This window comes from Furipterus horrens, unplaced genomic scaffold, assembly GCF_987537825.1.
Source record: "Furipterus horrens unplaced genomic scaffold, mFurHor1.1.pri manual_scaffold_8, whole genome shotgun sequence".
NCBI lineage: Eukaryota > Metazoa > Chordata > Mammalia > Chiroptera > Furipteridae > Furipterus > Furipterus horrens.
This window is the reverse complement of record NW_028327178.1, coordinates 63,681,874-63,697,600: the sequence shown is the minus strand read 5'-3', so window position 1 is coordinate 63,697,600 and position 15,727 is coordinate 63,681,874. Positions and strand designations below refer to the sequence as shown.

The 15,727-nt window shown below is 39.0% G+C and overlaps 1 protein-coding gene and 1 pseudogene across 5 annotated transcripts in view; one reads left to right on the top strand and one right to left on the bottom strand.

Annotated features, from left to right (window-relative positions):
- The window catches only part of NINL (ninein like), a 237,945-nt gene that overhangs the window by 67,513 nt on the left and 154,705 nt on the right, over nucleotides 1–15,727 (top strand). The window lies entirely within an intron of this gene.
- LOC150003056 (serine/arginine-rich splicing factor 2 pseudogene) lies at nucleotides 3,398–4,039 on the bottom strand (annotated as a pseudogene).

The window sequence follows — 15,727 nt, the reverse complement described above, 5'->3', positions numbered from 1 at the left end:
CTAATAAAAGTAAATTATTTCTTTTCTAAAAAAGAATAAATGTGAAATAAAAAGACAATCAAATTGAGCACCAGTATACTTAAGAAAAATGAAAATTTAAGGATGTACTTCAAGTGGATGGAAAATTATCCCAGACAGGTCAAAAATGCAAAAGAAATGAAAACGAAGTAGTAAGTATTTGTATAATTGTATATGTTCGTTGACTATATAAAATTTAAAAAAAATTTTGTTGGGGTGTAAAATATAGTTTAAATGTCTGATAAAAGAATAAGAAGTATGGTAAATGAAATTAAAATATTGTACAATCATCATATTGTCATGTAAAAGAGTAAAAGTATTGAATAATAGTAAACTTTGCTAAGTTAAGGATGTGTTATAAATTTTAGGAAAAACAACATTAGAATGGAAATATACTGCATAACTTCTAGATTAGTAAAAGGAAAAGTGTATTAATATCGATAAAGAAAATATCCATGCTGTTACTACCCCATCAAAAAACAATGCTGCCAGTACTCAGAGGGCCCCTCCACAATAGTTCATTTCCAATTAAACCCTTGCCCCCTTTCTCCGACTTTTATACAAGTATTGTACTGTTTTGGTTATTATGTATTTAAAGTATAGTTTGAAGTCAAGGAAGTATGATACATCTCACTTTGTTCTTTCTCAAGGCTTCCTTGGCTATTTTAGGTCTGTTATGATTCCATGTAAATTTTACATTCTAGTTCGGAGAAAAATGCCATTTAGTATTTTAATAAGGGTTACATTGAATCTGTATATTGCTTAAGTAATTAAGGACATTTTAACAATAACAATTTTTCCAATCCATAAGAATGTTATATACTTTCATTTATTTGTACTCGCTTTAGTTTCTTTTTTGAATATCTTAAAGTTTCAGAATTCAGGTCTTTCATATCTGGTTAAATTTATTTCTAAGTATTCTATGTATGTTGATGCATTCATAAATGGGGCTATTTTCTTAATTTCTCCTATATATTCATTTTTGCTGTATAGAAACTCAACAGATATCTGTATCTTGATTGTGTATCCTGGTACTTTACTGCAGTTCTGATAGTTTTTTTGATGGACTCTCTAAGGTGTCATTGTTATCAGCAAATAGCGAGAGTTCGTTTCTATTTTTTTCCAATTTAAATGCCTTCATTCCTTTTTCTTGTCTAATGGCTGTGGCTAAGGCTTCCAATACTATGCTGAATTGAAGTATTGAAAGTGGTTATTCTTCTCTTGTTCCTAATCTTAGAGGAAAACCTTTCGGGCTTTTTAAAATTGAGTATGATATTAGCTATCGGTTTCTCATATATAGTCTTTATTCTGTTGAAATATGTTCTTTCTTTTTTTTTTTAAGTATATTTTGTTGATTATGTTGTTACAGTAGTTCCACTTTTTTTCCTCTTTGCTCCCCTCTGTCCAGTACCCTCCTTCCCTCCAGCAATCCCACCCCCCTTAGTTCATGTTCATGGGTCATTCATATAAGTTCTTTGCCTTCACCCTTTCCTGTATTATTCTTAACTTCCCCCTGTCTATTTTGTACCATCTAATTATGCTTCTTAATCCCTGCACCATTTCCCCAATTTCTCCCCCTTCCCCTTCCCAGCTGATAACCCTCCAAATGATCCCCATACCTATGATTCTGTTGCTATTCTGGTTTGCTTAGTTGGATTTTGTTTTTATTTTTTAGATTCTGTTGTTGATAGTTGTGAGTTTGTTGTCATTTTAATGTTCATAGTTTTGATCTTCTTTTTCTTAAATAAGTCCCTTTGACATTTCATAGAATAATGACTTGGTGATGATGAACTCTTTTAGCTTTACCTTGTCTTGGAAGCACTTTATCTGCTCTTCCATTCTAAATGATAGCTTTGCTGGATAGAGTAGTCTTGCTTATAGGTCCTTGCTTTTCATCACATTGAATACTGCTTGCCAGTCCCTCATTGCCTGCAAAGTTTCTTTTGAGAAATCTGCTGATAGTCTTATTGGCATCCCTTTGTAGGTAACGCTCTGCTTTTCTCTTGCTGCTTTTAAGATTCTTTATTTTCAACCTTTGGCATTTTAATTATGATGTGTCTTGGTGTGGTCCTCTTTGGGTCTAGCTTGTTTGGGACTCTGTGCTTTCTGGACTTGTCTGTCTTTCCTTTGCCAAATTTGGGAAGTTTTCCTCCATTTTTTTACGTAAGTTTTCAATTTCTTGCTCTTCCTCTTCTTCTGGCACTCCTGTGATTCAGATGTTGGCACGTTTAAAGTTGTCCCAGAGGTCCTTAAGCCTCTCCTCATTTTTTTCAATTCTTGTTTCCTCATTCTTTTTGGGTTGACTGATTTTTTTTCTCCCCTTTGTTCCAAATCATTTTTTTTTAACACCAAGAAATCATTTTAATTAAACTATAGAAACAATGGTTATAGTACAGAATATTTATGAGCAAAAAAGATACACCATGTTTTAAGTACTTACAAAGTTACAAACCATTTGCTTCCTTAACATTTTCCATATTTTAAGTTCATACATGAATATGATTATGTTTACCGTTTGGTGGAGTGGGGGGTAGAAAAAAAAAAAGGTGTGTTTATCACCAGCTAGATGTGCTCACTGTATGCTCCGTTATTTATATGCAAGGCCTGGGTGACTGGAAGTACAGTGGTCAGGCATTTAATAAACTGGACAGCCATGTGTTTCTGCACGACAAGGCTTCTTTACACAGGAGCAACCGGGAGAAAACAGGAAATAGCCAACCACTCTGCACTGCAACACTCTACCTTAACAGATAACCAGCATTACTCAACTGCTACAGAGCTGTGCCTAGAGCACAAAAATACACAAGAGATTAGAATTGTGTTTGGTAAACAATCCTTTCCGAAAAAAATCAAGTCTTTTCACCTGAAGTCTTTACACAAATTTGGGTTCAGATTACCATTTAGATCTGCAGGTAAGTAACACACACAAACACATTTACACCAACTTTTGTAGGTTTTTAATTCTAAGGAATGAAGGCAATGCCGAGTCAATCTCTTGACAGCTCTAGGTTGTGTGTAATGGCTGCATGTCTCCTTAAAGTCAGCAGGCCACAAATTAGGTTACCCATCTGTTTAATTCCAAAAAAGTCAGCACTATATGAACAAAAAGGAAATTTTACCTCACACATCGAAGCCAATAATGAAATCTGAATTTCGTTCACCTCACTAAATTATAAGAAATTTGAATAACAGCAACAAAATGGCACATAAAAGGAAGCTTGCTACCTGAGGTAGAGGTCAGAACAAGTAAAAAGTTAGATAAAATGTTACAAAATAACTTTTTCAATAGCCAGTTGCTTGTTCCAAGGACTCCGGTGGGCTGAGCACACGGTCCTGTGTGCAGGCTCCTGCCCATGGTCGTTGACGACACAGCGTTTGCTTACGGAGACACGGTTCCTTCCTCCTTGGGATACTTGGGGGGGCTCTTGGATTGCAACCTGGACTTGGACTCCCGCTTGGACACGAGCGGGTGGGGGTGGGGGGCTCCTGGATCGGAAGCGGGAGCGGGAGCGGGACCTGGAGACTGAGGACGACTTGGACTTGGACCTCTGCGCCCACCTGGACTTGGACGTGGACCGCGATCTTGAGCGAGTGCGAGACCAAGACTTGGAGTGGCTGTTGCGGGATTGACTCCAGGACCTGGACCGTCTCCGGTTCCGGGATTGGCTGCGGCCGCCTCTGTAGCCGCCACCCTCCTACCTGCGGGGGGGAGGGGGGGCGGTCCGCGAAGGCTGTGGTGCGAGTCCGGGGGACGGCTGTATCGTGCCATCTGCACTCGCAGCTCGCGGCCATCCAGCTCGGCCCCGTCCATGGCGTCCTCCGCGTCACGCTTGTCGTGGAAGCGGAGGAAGGTGAAGCCGCAGGACTCCTTGGTGTAGCGATCCCGCGGGATGTACATGTCCCCGACGCACCCGTACTTCTAGAAGACCCGCAGGGTGTCAAGCGAAGTGCGGTAGGTCAGGTTGTCCACCTTGAGGGAGGTCATGCCCTCTACATCGGGAGGCGGACGACTGTAACTCATGGCTCGGGAGAGTCGGAGGGTGGAGAGTTGGAGTCTCGACTGCGCGTGGAGAAACTAACGCCCTGGGCGGGCTCACACGTCTGGGTGAGGCCAGCGCTGTTTCCCCTGATGAGCTCAGTTGGACGCGCCTCTCCTCTGGCAGTTGACTTCCTCGTGGAACCATTTCTGAGAGTCCAATAAACGCCCACTGGGGTCTACTTGTGCAGCAAGGAAGCAACTGCTGTTCCAAATCATTGATTTGAATCCCGATTTCCTTCCCTCCATCATTGGTTTTGTGTGGATTTTCCTTCGTTTCACTTAGCATAGCCTTCACTTCTTCCCTTATGCATTTGCCATACTCAAGCATATCTGTCAAGCCTGTGAGCATCTTGTCACCAGTGTTTTGAATTCTGAGTCTATTAGCTTGGCTATCTCCTCATATGTTAGGTTGTCTATCTCCTTGCTGCTTAGTTCTCCCAGTGGAACATTGATCTGTTCCCTTTTTGGGCCATACTTCTCTGTCTCCTCATCTTGACAGGCTCCTGTGTTTGTTTGCTTCTGTGTCTTAGGTAAAGCTGTCACTCCTATTACATTGTAAGCAGTGGAGCCTTAGGTATTCGTCAGTACAGGGCAGCCCAGTTTCACCACGTTGTGGCGCTGTGTGTGTGTGTGTGTGTGGGAGGGGTCTGAGAGGGAACAATGCCGCTTGTTCAGCATCTGTCCCTTTTCCAGGCACTTCTCCCACTTCTGTATAGGACTGGTGCCTCTCTAGCTGTTGCCCTGGCCGTCGTTCCCAGAGTGGGTGGGTCTGCAGATGTTCTAGGACTGTGAGGACCCGTCAAACAAGTGAACTCTGCTGAGAGACTGGCAGTTTCTTCTGCCCCAACCCCCACTGGTTTGCACTGTCAGTAGCAATGATTCTTGATTTTCCCCAGTGCTGGGACCGTGAGCTTCGCGGTCCAGTGAAGAGCTGGGAACGCTCCCCTAATATCCCTCCCAACTTTTGAGAATGTGTAACTGCACTCTCCACACCCGCCTGCCACTGCTGCCACCATCACACCACGTCCTCCCTGCCCCAGCTCCGCCCCTCCTAACTGTCTGGATGGATATTTCTTCTCTATATCTTTCTTTGTTGAACTTCCATGCAGCTTGATTTTCTGGAACTTCTGGTTATCTCTAGTTTTGTGGTAGTTATATTCCTTCTTAGTTGTGATGGGAGACCCAGCATGTCTGTCTAGGCCTTCATCTTGGCCAGAAGTCCGAGGTATGTTCTTTCTATACCCACTTTGTTGAGAGTTTTCATCACAAAAAAATGTTTAATTTAGCAAATCTTTTTTTCATCTACTGAAATTATATGATTTTTATTTTTCATTTTGTTAATGTAATTATGCTATTGATTGATTTATGAATGTTAAACTATTCTTACATCCCTGGGATAAATTCTACTTGATTACGTTGTATAATCCTTATAATGTATTGTTTAATTCAGTTTGTTAATATTTTGTAGAGCATTTTTACATCCATTTTCATCAAGGGTATTGGCCTGTATCTTTTTTATTTGGAATGCCTTTGGTTTTGGAATCACGGTAATGCTGGTTTCACTGAATGAGTTTGGAAGTGTTCCTTTCTTTTCAACTTTTTGCAAATATTTTAAGAAAGATAGGTATTAATTCTTTAAATGTTTGATAGAATTTATCTCAGAAGTCTCTGATGGTCCTGGACTTGTGTTTGGAGTTTTTTTTGTTTTGTTTTGTTTTTTGTTTTGTACTGAAAACTTCAATTTTGTTGCTAGTACTTCATCTGTTACGTTTTTTGTTTCTTCCTGCTTCAGTCTTGGAAGGTTATATGCTTCTAGAAATTTATCCATTTTTTCTAGGTTGTTTAATTTGTTGGCATATAATTGTTAGTATTCTTCAATGATCCTTTGTATTTCTATGGTGTCAGTTGTAACTAATGTTTCATTTATTATTTTATTTTGGGGGATTCTCTTTTTTTTCTTGATGAGTTTGCTAAAAGTTTGTCAATTTTATCTTTCAAAGAACCTGCTCTTAGTTTAATTTATTTTATTTTGCTCTGATCTTGTTTCCTTCCTTTTTCTTATTCTGGGTTTTCTTTGTGTTCTTTTTCTAGTTCCTTTATGTGTAAACTTAGATTGATTATTTTGCATTTTTCTTGTTTGTTAATGTAGGTCTGTGTAGCTATGAACAGCCCTCGTACAACTGGTTCTGCTGCAGCACATACATTTTGAAAACTTATATTTCATTTTCATTTGTCTCAGGTAGTTTTTTGCACTTGTTTAATTATGTTTTTTCTGAACCCCTTCACCTTTTTTACCTTTCTCCCTCCCCATCATTCTGCCCACTAAGAGCTGTCAGTCTGTTCACTGTATCTCTTCATATTAGTTTGTTAGTTTATTAGACTCTATATATAAGTGAAATTATATGTTATTTGATTTTCTCTGGCTTATTTCACTTAACATAACGGTCTCCAGGTCTACCCATATTGTCACAAAATGTAAGATTTCCTTCTCTTTCTTTTTTTAAAGACTGAGTAGCATTCTGCTGTATTAATGTACCACAGTTTTTTAATCCACTCAACTACTGATGGGCACTTGGGCTACTTCCAAATATTGGCTATTGCCAATAATGCTGCAATGAACATAGGGGTACATATAGGCTTTCGAATTAAGTGTTTTGGGTTTTTGGATATATTCCCAGAAGTGAAACTGCTGAGTCATAAGGCATTCCATTTTAAATTTTTTCAAGTAGCTACGTACTGTTTTCTGCACTGGCTGTACCAATCTGCATTCCCAGCAACAGTGCACAAGGGCTCCCCTTTCTCCACACCCTTGCCAATAATTGTGTTTTGTTGATTTATTGGTGATAACCATTCTGACAGGTGTAAAGTGGTATTTTATTGTCATTTTAATTTGCATTTCTCTGATGATGAGTGACATAGAAAATCTTTTGATATGTCTATTGGCCATCTGTATGATGGAGAAGGGTCTATTCAGGTCCTTTGCTCATTTTTAAAAATTGGATTGTTTGTTTTGGGGGGTGTTGAGTTTTATAAGTTCTTTACAAATTATGTATATTAACACATTATCACATGTATCACTGGTGAATATCCTCTCCTATTCAGTGGGTTGCCTATTCATTTTGTTGATGGGTTTTTTTTTTTTTTATGTTTTCCCATTTGTTTATTTTTTTCTTTTGTTTCTCTTGCCTGAGAAGATACAGCAGAAAAAATATAACTGTCAGAAATGTCCGAGATTTTACCACCTATGTTTTCTTTTAGGATATTTATGGTTTTCAGTCTAACTTTTAATTATTTAATCCAGTTTGAGTTTATTCTTTTATGGTGTAAGAATATGGTTTAGTATCATCTTTCTGCATGTATCTGCAATTTTCCCAATACAATTTATTGAATAGATCTTACTTACCCCATTGTATGTTCCTGCTTTCTTTGTAAAATATTAATTGGCCATAACAGCATGCGATTATTTCCAGGCTCTCTTATTTTATTCCATTGATCTATATTTCTCCTTTTGTGCCAGTACCATGGTGTTTTAATTACTATAGCCTTATAAATAAATAGTTTCAGATCAGGTTGATGATTCCTCCAACTTTACTCTTCTTTCTCAAGATTGCTGTTGGTATTTAGGGTATTTTGTGGTTCCACATAAATTTTTGGAATGTTTTTTCTAGTTCTGTGAAGTATGCTCTTGCTATCTTGATAGACAGGAATTATGTTGGATTTATAGCTTGTTTGGGTAGTATGGACATTTTAATGATGTTAATTCTTCCTACATGTATGATTCCACTCATATATCTTTTTCAATTTTTTCTTCAGTGTCTTAAAATTTTCCAAGTACACATCTTTTACATTGTCGGTTAAATTTATTCCTAGGTATGTTTTCGATGTAATTGTAAATGAGATTTTTTTTCTTCTTAAATTTTTAATCTTCATGCAAAGACATACCCGCTGACATTAGAGAGAATGGAAGGAAGGTAGAGAGTGAGAGAAGCATCTACATGAGAGAGAAATATCAATCAGCTGCCCCTTCCACATGCCCGACTGGGGACTAAACTCACAACGTAGACCTGTGCCCGAACTGGGAATGAAATCCATGACCCTTCAGTTTACAGGACAATGCTCCAACAAACTGAACCACACTGGAGAGCAATGGGATTGTTTTCTTAGTTTTCATTTTTGGTAGTTTATTATTGGTGTATAGAAACGCAATTGAATTCTGAATATTTATTTTTTATCAGTTCTAGTAGGTTTTAGGTGGAATCTTTGGGGTTCTCTATATAGGATATCATGTCATGTACAAATAATGACAGTTTTACTTCTTCCTTTCTACTCTGGATGCCTTTTACTTCTTCTTTTTGTCTGATTGCTGTGGCTAGAACTTCTAATACTATGTTAAATGAGAGTGGTGAAAGTGGACATTGTTGTCTTGTTTCCCATCTTAAGGGAAACACTTGTAGTTTTAGCTCATTAAGTATGATGTTGGCTGTTGATATGTCATATATGGACTTTATTACATTGAGTTATATTCCCATCAGTTTCACTTTGCTGAGAGTGCTTATCATAAATGGGAGCTAGATTTTATCAAGTGTTTTTTTTGGTATCTATTGATATGATTATATTATTTTTATACTTCATTTTTAATGGTGTAATCACTTTTATTGTTTTGAAAATATTGTACCAACCTTACATCCCTGGAATAAATCCCATTTGATCATGGTGTTTAATTTTTTAAGTATATTATATTGATTATACTATTACAGTTGTTCCAATTGTTTTCCCTTTTGCCCTCTTCTACCTGGTACCTCCCTTTTCTCCAGTAATCCTTCCTCCCTTAGTTTATGTCCATAGGCCATACATATAAGTTCTTCGCCTTCTCCATTTACTTTACTATTTTTTTAAGAAAATATTTTATTTATTTTTAGATAGAGGGGAAGGAAGGGAGAAAGTTAGGTAAAGAAACTTCAATGTGTGATTGCCTCTCGTGCACCCCAACCAGGGACCTGACCTGGAACCCAGGCATGTGCTCTGACTTGGAATCAAACCAGTGACCCTTTGGTTTGAAGGCCGGTGCTCAATCCTTTTTGTTTTTGTGCTGTCAGTTGTTACTTCTCCTCTTTCATTTCTTATGTGCTCAAACCACTGAGCAACACCGGCCAGGGCTACTTTACTATTCTTAACTGTCTACTCTGTACCTATCAGTTATGCTTCTCGATCCTTGCACCTTTATCCCTGTTCAGCACCTTCTGCCTCCCCCCCATCACCCTCCATATGATCTCCATATCTATGGTTCTATTCCTATTCTAGTTGTTTGCTTAGTTTTTTTTTTTTATTCTCTTGTTGATAGTTTGTTGTCATTTTACTGTTCATATGTTTGATCTTCTTCTTTTTCTTAAATGTGTCCCTTTGACATTTCATATAATAATGGCTTGGTGAAGATGAACTCCTTTAGCTTTACCATGTCTGGGAAGCACTTCATCTGCCTTTCCATTCTAAATGATGGCTTTGCTGGATAGAGTAATCTTGGTTGTAGGTCATCACTTTGAATACCTCTTGATAGTCCCTTCTCGCATGTAAAGTTTCTTTTGAGAACTCAGTTGACAGTCTTATGGGAACTCCTTTGTAGGTAACTCTCTTCTTTTCTCTTGTGGCTTTTAAAGTTCTATCTTTTCTTTAGCCTTTGGCATTTTAATTATGATGAGTCTTGGTGTGGTCCTTTTTGCGTCTGACTTGTTTGGGACTCTCTGGGCTTCCTGGACTTGTATGTCTATTTACTTTGCCAAATTAAGGAAGTTTGTCTTCATTATTTTTTCACATAAGGTTTCAATTTCTTGCTCTTCCTCTTCTTCTTCTGGCACTCCTACGATTCAGATATTGGTATGTTTAAAGTTATCTCAAAGGTTCCTAAGCCTCTCCTCATTTTTTTTTTCAATTCTTGTTTCTTCATTTTGTACTGGTTGACTATTTCTTCCTTATGTTCCAAATCATTGATTTGAACCCCAGTTTCATCCCCTTCACCATTGGTTTTGTGTGGGTTTTTCTTCATTTTATTTAGTACAGCCTTCACTTCTTTCCTTATGCATTTGTCAAACTCAATAATTTCTGTGAGCATCGTTATCACCAGTGTTTTGAACTCTACATCTGTTAGACTGGCTATCCCCTTGTCATTTAGTTCTTCCTGTGGAGCCTTGATCTGCTCCCTCTTTTGGGCCATACTTCTCTGTCTCCTCAACTTGACAGGCTCCTGTGTTTGCCTCTATGTCTTGGGTAGAGCTGTCATACCTGTTATATTGTAAGGGATGGAGCCTTAGGTATTTGTCTGTGCTAGGCAACCAGTTTCACAGCCTTGTGGCACTGTATGTGGAGTGCAATCATAGAGGGAATAAAGCCACTTGCTTGGCACTCGCCTCTTTCCCCGTCTCTTCACCTGCTTCCTGTATGCAACTGGTGCCCCTCTAGCTGTTGCCCTGGTGATGGTTTCCAAAGTGAGTGGGTTTCTGTACATTCTAGAAACATGAGGGTTCTCTAAATGCACTCTTCTGAGGGATGGGCAGTTTCTTTCACTGCCCCAAACCCCATTGGTTTTCATAGCCCAAAGCAATGAGTTTTTATTTTTCTGGTGCTGGAACCATGAGCTGCAGTCTGGTCTGGGACTGGGATCGCTCCCTAGGTGTCCTTTCCAGATATTATAATGTGTGACTGCTTCTTTTGTCAGCCTGTCACAGCCACTGCCACTGCCGTGCTGCTGTCACCACACCATGTCCTCTCCACCCTGGCTCCTGGCTCCACCCCTCCTACTTCCCCGGATGAGTATTACTTCTTTATATCTTTCTTGGACTTCCATGCAGTTTGAGTCTCTGGTAGTTTTGGTTGTTTTTTATTTTGAGGAAGATATAATTCTTCTTATGGTTGTGTAAGAAAGGGAAGCATGTCTACCTATGCCTCCATGTTGGCCAGAAGTCTGATCTTTTTAATGTATTGCTGCATCTGTTTTGCTAATATTTTGTTGAGGATTTTAGCATCTATGTTCAGTCAGGAATATTGGCCTATAATTGTTTTTCTTGCAGTGTCTTTATGTGCTTTTGGACTTAGGATAATGCTGACCTTGTAAAATGAGTTGGGGAGTCTTCCTTCCTCATGAAATTTATAATTTGAAAATGATCTGTTAGTTTTTTTAAAAATACTTGGTCAAGTGTCTCTCTGGGGTCATACAGTCCAGCACTTTATTTTATTGGCAGTTTTTTGCTTTTTTTTTTTTTTTTTTTCTTCTCACCTGAGTATATGCTTACTGAATTTTTAGGGAGAGAGGAGTGTGGGGGGAGAAAGACAGAGACATTGATTTGGGAGAGAAGCATCAGTTGGTTGCCTTCTAATATGCATCCTCATTTGGCGTCACACCTACAACTTGGATATGTGCCCTGACCAGGTATCAAACCCATGACCTTTCAGTCTATAGGATGATGCTCCAATCAGTTGATCAACACTGGTCAGGGCAGGGCTGGGAGCTCTTGATTACTTCTTCATTTTCACTACTTGTAATCTGTCTGTTCATACTCTTTGTCATTCAGTTTTGGAAGATTTTACATTACTAGGAAGTTATCCATTTTGCCCATGTTGTCCTATTGTTGTCATGTAGTTGTTCATAACATTTTCTTAGAATCCTTTTTGTTTCTGTGTTGTCAGTTGTTACTTCTCTTTCATTTCTCATTTTATTTATTTTGGTCTCTTTTTTCTTGATGAGTCTGGTTAAGGTTTGTTAATATTGTTTATCTTTTCAAAGAACTAATTCTTGGTTTTCTTGATCTTTTATATATTTTAAATTCTATTTTGTTTATTTCTGCTCGATATTATTTCCTTTCTTCTACTTCAGACTTTGTTTCTTTTTCAAGTTCCTTTAAGACTAATGTTAGGTTGTTTATTTGAGGTTCTTCTTGCTTCTTGAGGTAGGCCATAATGCTATGAATTTCCTTCTTAGGACTGCTTTTGCCGCTACCCATAGATTTTGGGTTGTTGTGTTCTCATTTTCATTTGTTTCTAGGTATCTTTCAAGTTCTTTATTGATCTTACTGTTAACCCATTCATTGTTTAGTAACATGTTATTTAGTTTCCATGGCCTGTGTGTTTTCAGTTTTTTCTTGTGATTAATTGATAGTTTTATACCATTATAGTCAGAGAAGGTGCTTGATATGATTTCAATCTTAAATTTATTAAGACATGTTTCGTGTTCTATCATGTGGTCTTTCCTAGAGAATGTTTCATGTGCACTTGAAAAGAAAATGTCTATTGCTTTGGGCTGAAATGCTGTGAGGATGTCAATTAAATCTAGTTTAGTGTGTCATCTAAAGCTGCTGTTTCCTTGTTGATTTTATGTCTTGGATATCTGTCCCTTGATGTCAATGTGTTGTTAAAGTCCTCTACTCTCACTGTATTACTGTCAATCTCTCCCTTTATGTCCATGAAGATTTGTTTTATGTATGTATTTAGGTGTATTTATGTTGGGTGCAAAATCTTTACAAGTGTTATATGCTCTTGTTATATTGCTACCTTTATAGTATTTAGTGCCCTTTTTGTCTCTTACTATAGCCTTTATTTTAAAATCGATTTTGTCAGATATAAGTATTACTACTACAGCTTTTTTTTTCCTTTCAATTAGAATGGAATGTCTTTTCCATCACTTTACTTTTAAACTGTGTGTATTATTTCTTCTGAGGTAGGTTTCTCGTAGACTGCTATAAACATGGGTCTTGTTTTCTTATTCATTCAGCTATCCTATGTCTTTTGATTGGATCATTTAAACCATTTACATTTAAACTGATCATTGATCAGTATGTATTATTGCCATTTTATTCTTTTAACTATGTTGCTCTGTTTCCTCTCCTCTTCTTCCTCCTACTCCTCCTCCTTCTTCAAGCAGTTCCTGTAACATTTTTTATAATACTGGTTTGGTGGTAATGGACTTCTTTAGCTTTCTCTTGTCTGGGAAGCTCTTTATTTTTCTTTTGACTTTAAATTATAGCCTTGCTGGGTAAAGTAATCTTGGTTGTAGGTCCTTGCTTTATCATCACTTTGAATATTTCATGCTAATCGCTTCTGACCTGAAATGTTTCTGTTACTAAATCAGCTGATAGTCTTATTGGAGCCTCATTGTAGATAACTGTTTTGCTACTTTTAAGATTCCCTCTTTGTCTTTCACTTTTGCCATTTTAATTATAATGTGTCTTGGTGTGGGCCTTTATGGATTCATCTTACTGGGGACTTTGCACTTCCTTCACTCATGTGTTGTTTTCCATCACCAGGTTTATGCTGTTTTCTGTCATTATTTCTTCAAGTAGGTTCTCGATTCCTTGTTCACTCTCTTGTTTTTCTGGTACCCCTTTGATATGGATGTTGGTTTGCTTCATGTTGTACCAAGGACCCTTAAACTAGCCTCAGTTTTTTTTAATTTTTATTTTTTTGCTGGTCTGATTGTGTGTGTTTTGCTACCTTGTCTTCCAAATTGATGAATTGATCCCCTGCTTCATCCAACTGACTTTTTCCTTCTAGTGTATTCTTCTTTTCAGATATTGTAATCTTCATTTCTGATTGGCTCTTTTTTATTGTTTCTTTGTCCTTTGTTTCATGTTGTTGTAGTCCTCACTACATTCCTTGTAGTTTTCACTAAGTTTCTTGTAGTTCTAATCTCCTTGAGCATCCTTATAATCATTTTTTGGAACTTCAGATCTAGTAAATTGTTTACCATAGTTTTAGTTATCTATTTTTTCTGGAGATTTATTCTGCTTTTTCATTTAGGGCATGTTTCTTTGTCTCCCATTGGCTGCCTCTTTGTGTGTGTTTTTGAAAATTTTTTCTATGTATTAGTTAGATCTGCTATGACTCCTAGTCTTGGTAGTGTGGATTTATGCCGTAGGTGTCCTTTGATATCCCTTGGCACAGTTGCCTTGATCATCTGCACTCGGTCTTCCAGAGATGACCCTTGTGTGGGTTATGTTGGCCCTACAGTTGTAACTTGAGTCTTGATTGCTATTGGCCCATTTGGGCCTTGGGTCGACCCTCAGGCTGGGTGACTGTGAGAATCACCTACTACCATTATGTTCAAGCTACTATGCAGGTGCTGACCACATAGAGCTTAATTTACCTCAGCAGATTATGATGTCTGCTGAGATCTCCCTTCGGATATGCTGCTTGTGATGCTAATTAGATCCTGCTCTGATATTTAATGCTGGCTATTGGGTGTGTTGGTTCTGGGGCCTCTTGGGAGGGATTCTGGTGCTGGCCAAGGTCAGATGCTGCCTATGACTGGCCCTTGGCAATCTGTTTGGAAATACTCAATGATCTGCAGTTTGTGGCTTCCTCCGCTCAATCTAGTTGAGTACTGGAAGGATCATGCTTCATACCAATGTTGGCTTTTATCAGCACTGGGCCTGGGGGCATATCAGCGGAAGTCCCAAGTAACCTCAAAATCTGCCTTCACCTGCCTCTGCCTCCTGGATGCCTGTTAGGCTCAGTCACTGACAGAGCCTCTGGTGTTACTCCAGTTGCATAAGATTTGTTCTCAGTGAGTCACCAGGTATGGAAGAGTATTGTTCACCAAATTGATATAGATTCAAACTAAGTCCAGTGCTGGGCCAGAGATCACGCAGCAAATGTCCCAGGTGCTCACATACCTTTGTGGTGGGCTGAGGTCTCAGGAAATCATCAGGCTGAGGCCAGCAGGGTTTATCAGGCTCAAACAAACCAAGATTTGGCCACGTGAAGGGGGGACACTCTGCATTCTTTGTGCACAGAAGGGAAAAACTTATCCTATCAAACAGCCACACAACTCAGTATGTCCCAAAGTCTTCCAGGAGCCTGATCCAGCATGGCATGGCTCCTGTGAGTCAGGAGAGTGGCAAGTGCCAATCTGGCTTGGTGGAAGAGGTGGGGTATATCCCCTGGTCTAGAGCCACACAACTTGGCCTCCCTTGGATTCTGCCCAGGCTTGGCACGGCAGAGCCACCAAGAGTTGAGAGGGTGGGGCCACCCGGAGCCTGGAGGGTAAGGCTATTGGATCTCTCCTTAGAGTTAGGTGCCAGTCAAGTTCATTGGAAAGCTGGAGGGGGATGACACCTACCCAAAGCCACTCAACTCCCTCACTGCCACCCCTTGAGTCTCCTGACCTCTACACCCTGATCCAGAAGCTCACTTCTCAGCAGGGTGCGAGCTCTAAAGGGTGGGGTGACAGGGAGTACAGAGGCTGGGGATATTGCTTTCCCCAGGCTCATGCCATAAGGAGGTATGACCTTCACCCTAGAAAGTTAGAATCTGTGGTGTAGGAGAGTGATTGAGCACAGGTGGTTCCTGCAGCTGCCTCCTCATCTCTCCCCAGAGCCAAAAACTCCAGACTCAATTCACACAACTCTAGTTCATTCTGCCTTCCTCCTGCCAAAGTCCAGGGTGAATGGCTGTGATTGATATTTTGTCCTTTGGCCTTTTTAAGAGTACCTATGTTTTCCTCTATGATTTTTATGGTGTCACTGCTTACATGTAAGTCTTTTATCCATTTTGAGTTTATTCTGGTGTATGGTGTAAGTTGGTGGCCTAACTTCATTTTTGTGCATGTCCCTGTACCATTTTCCCGCATCATTTGTTGAAGAGGCTATTTTCACTCAATTTTATGTTTCTTCCCCCTTTGCCAAA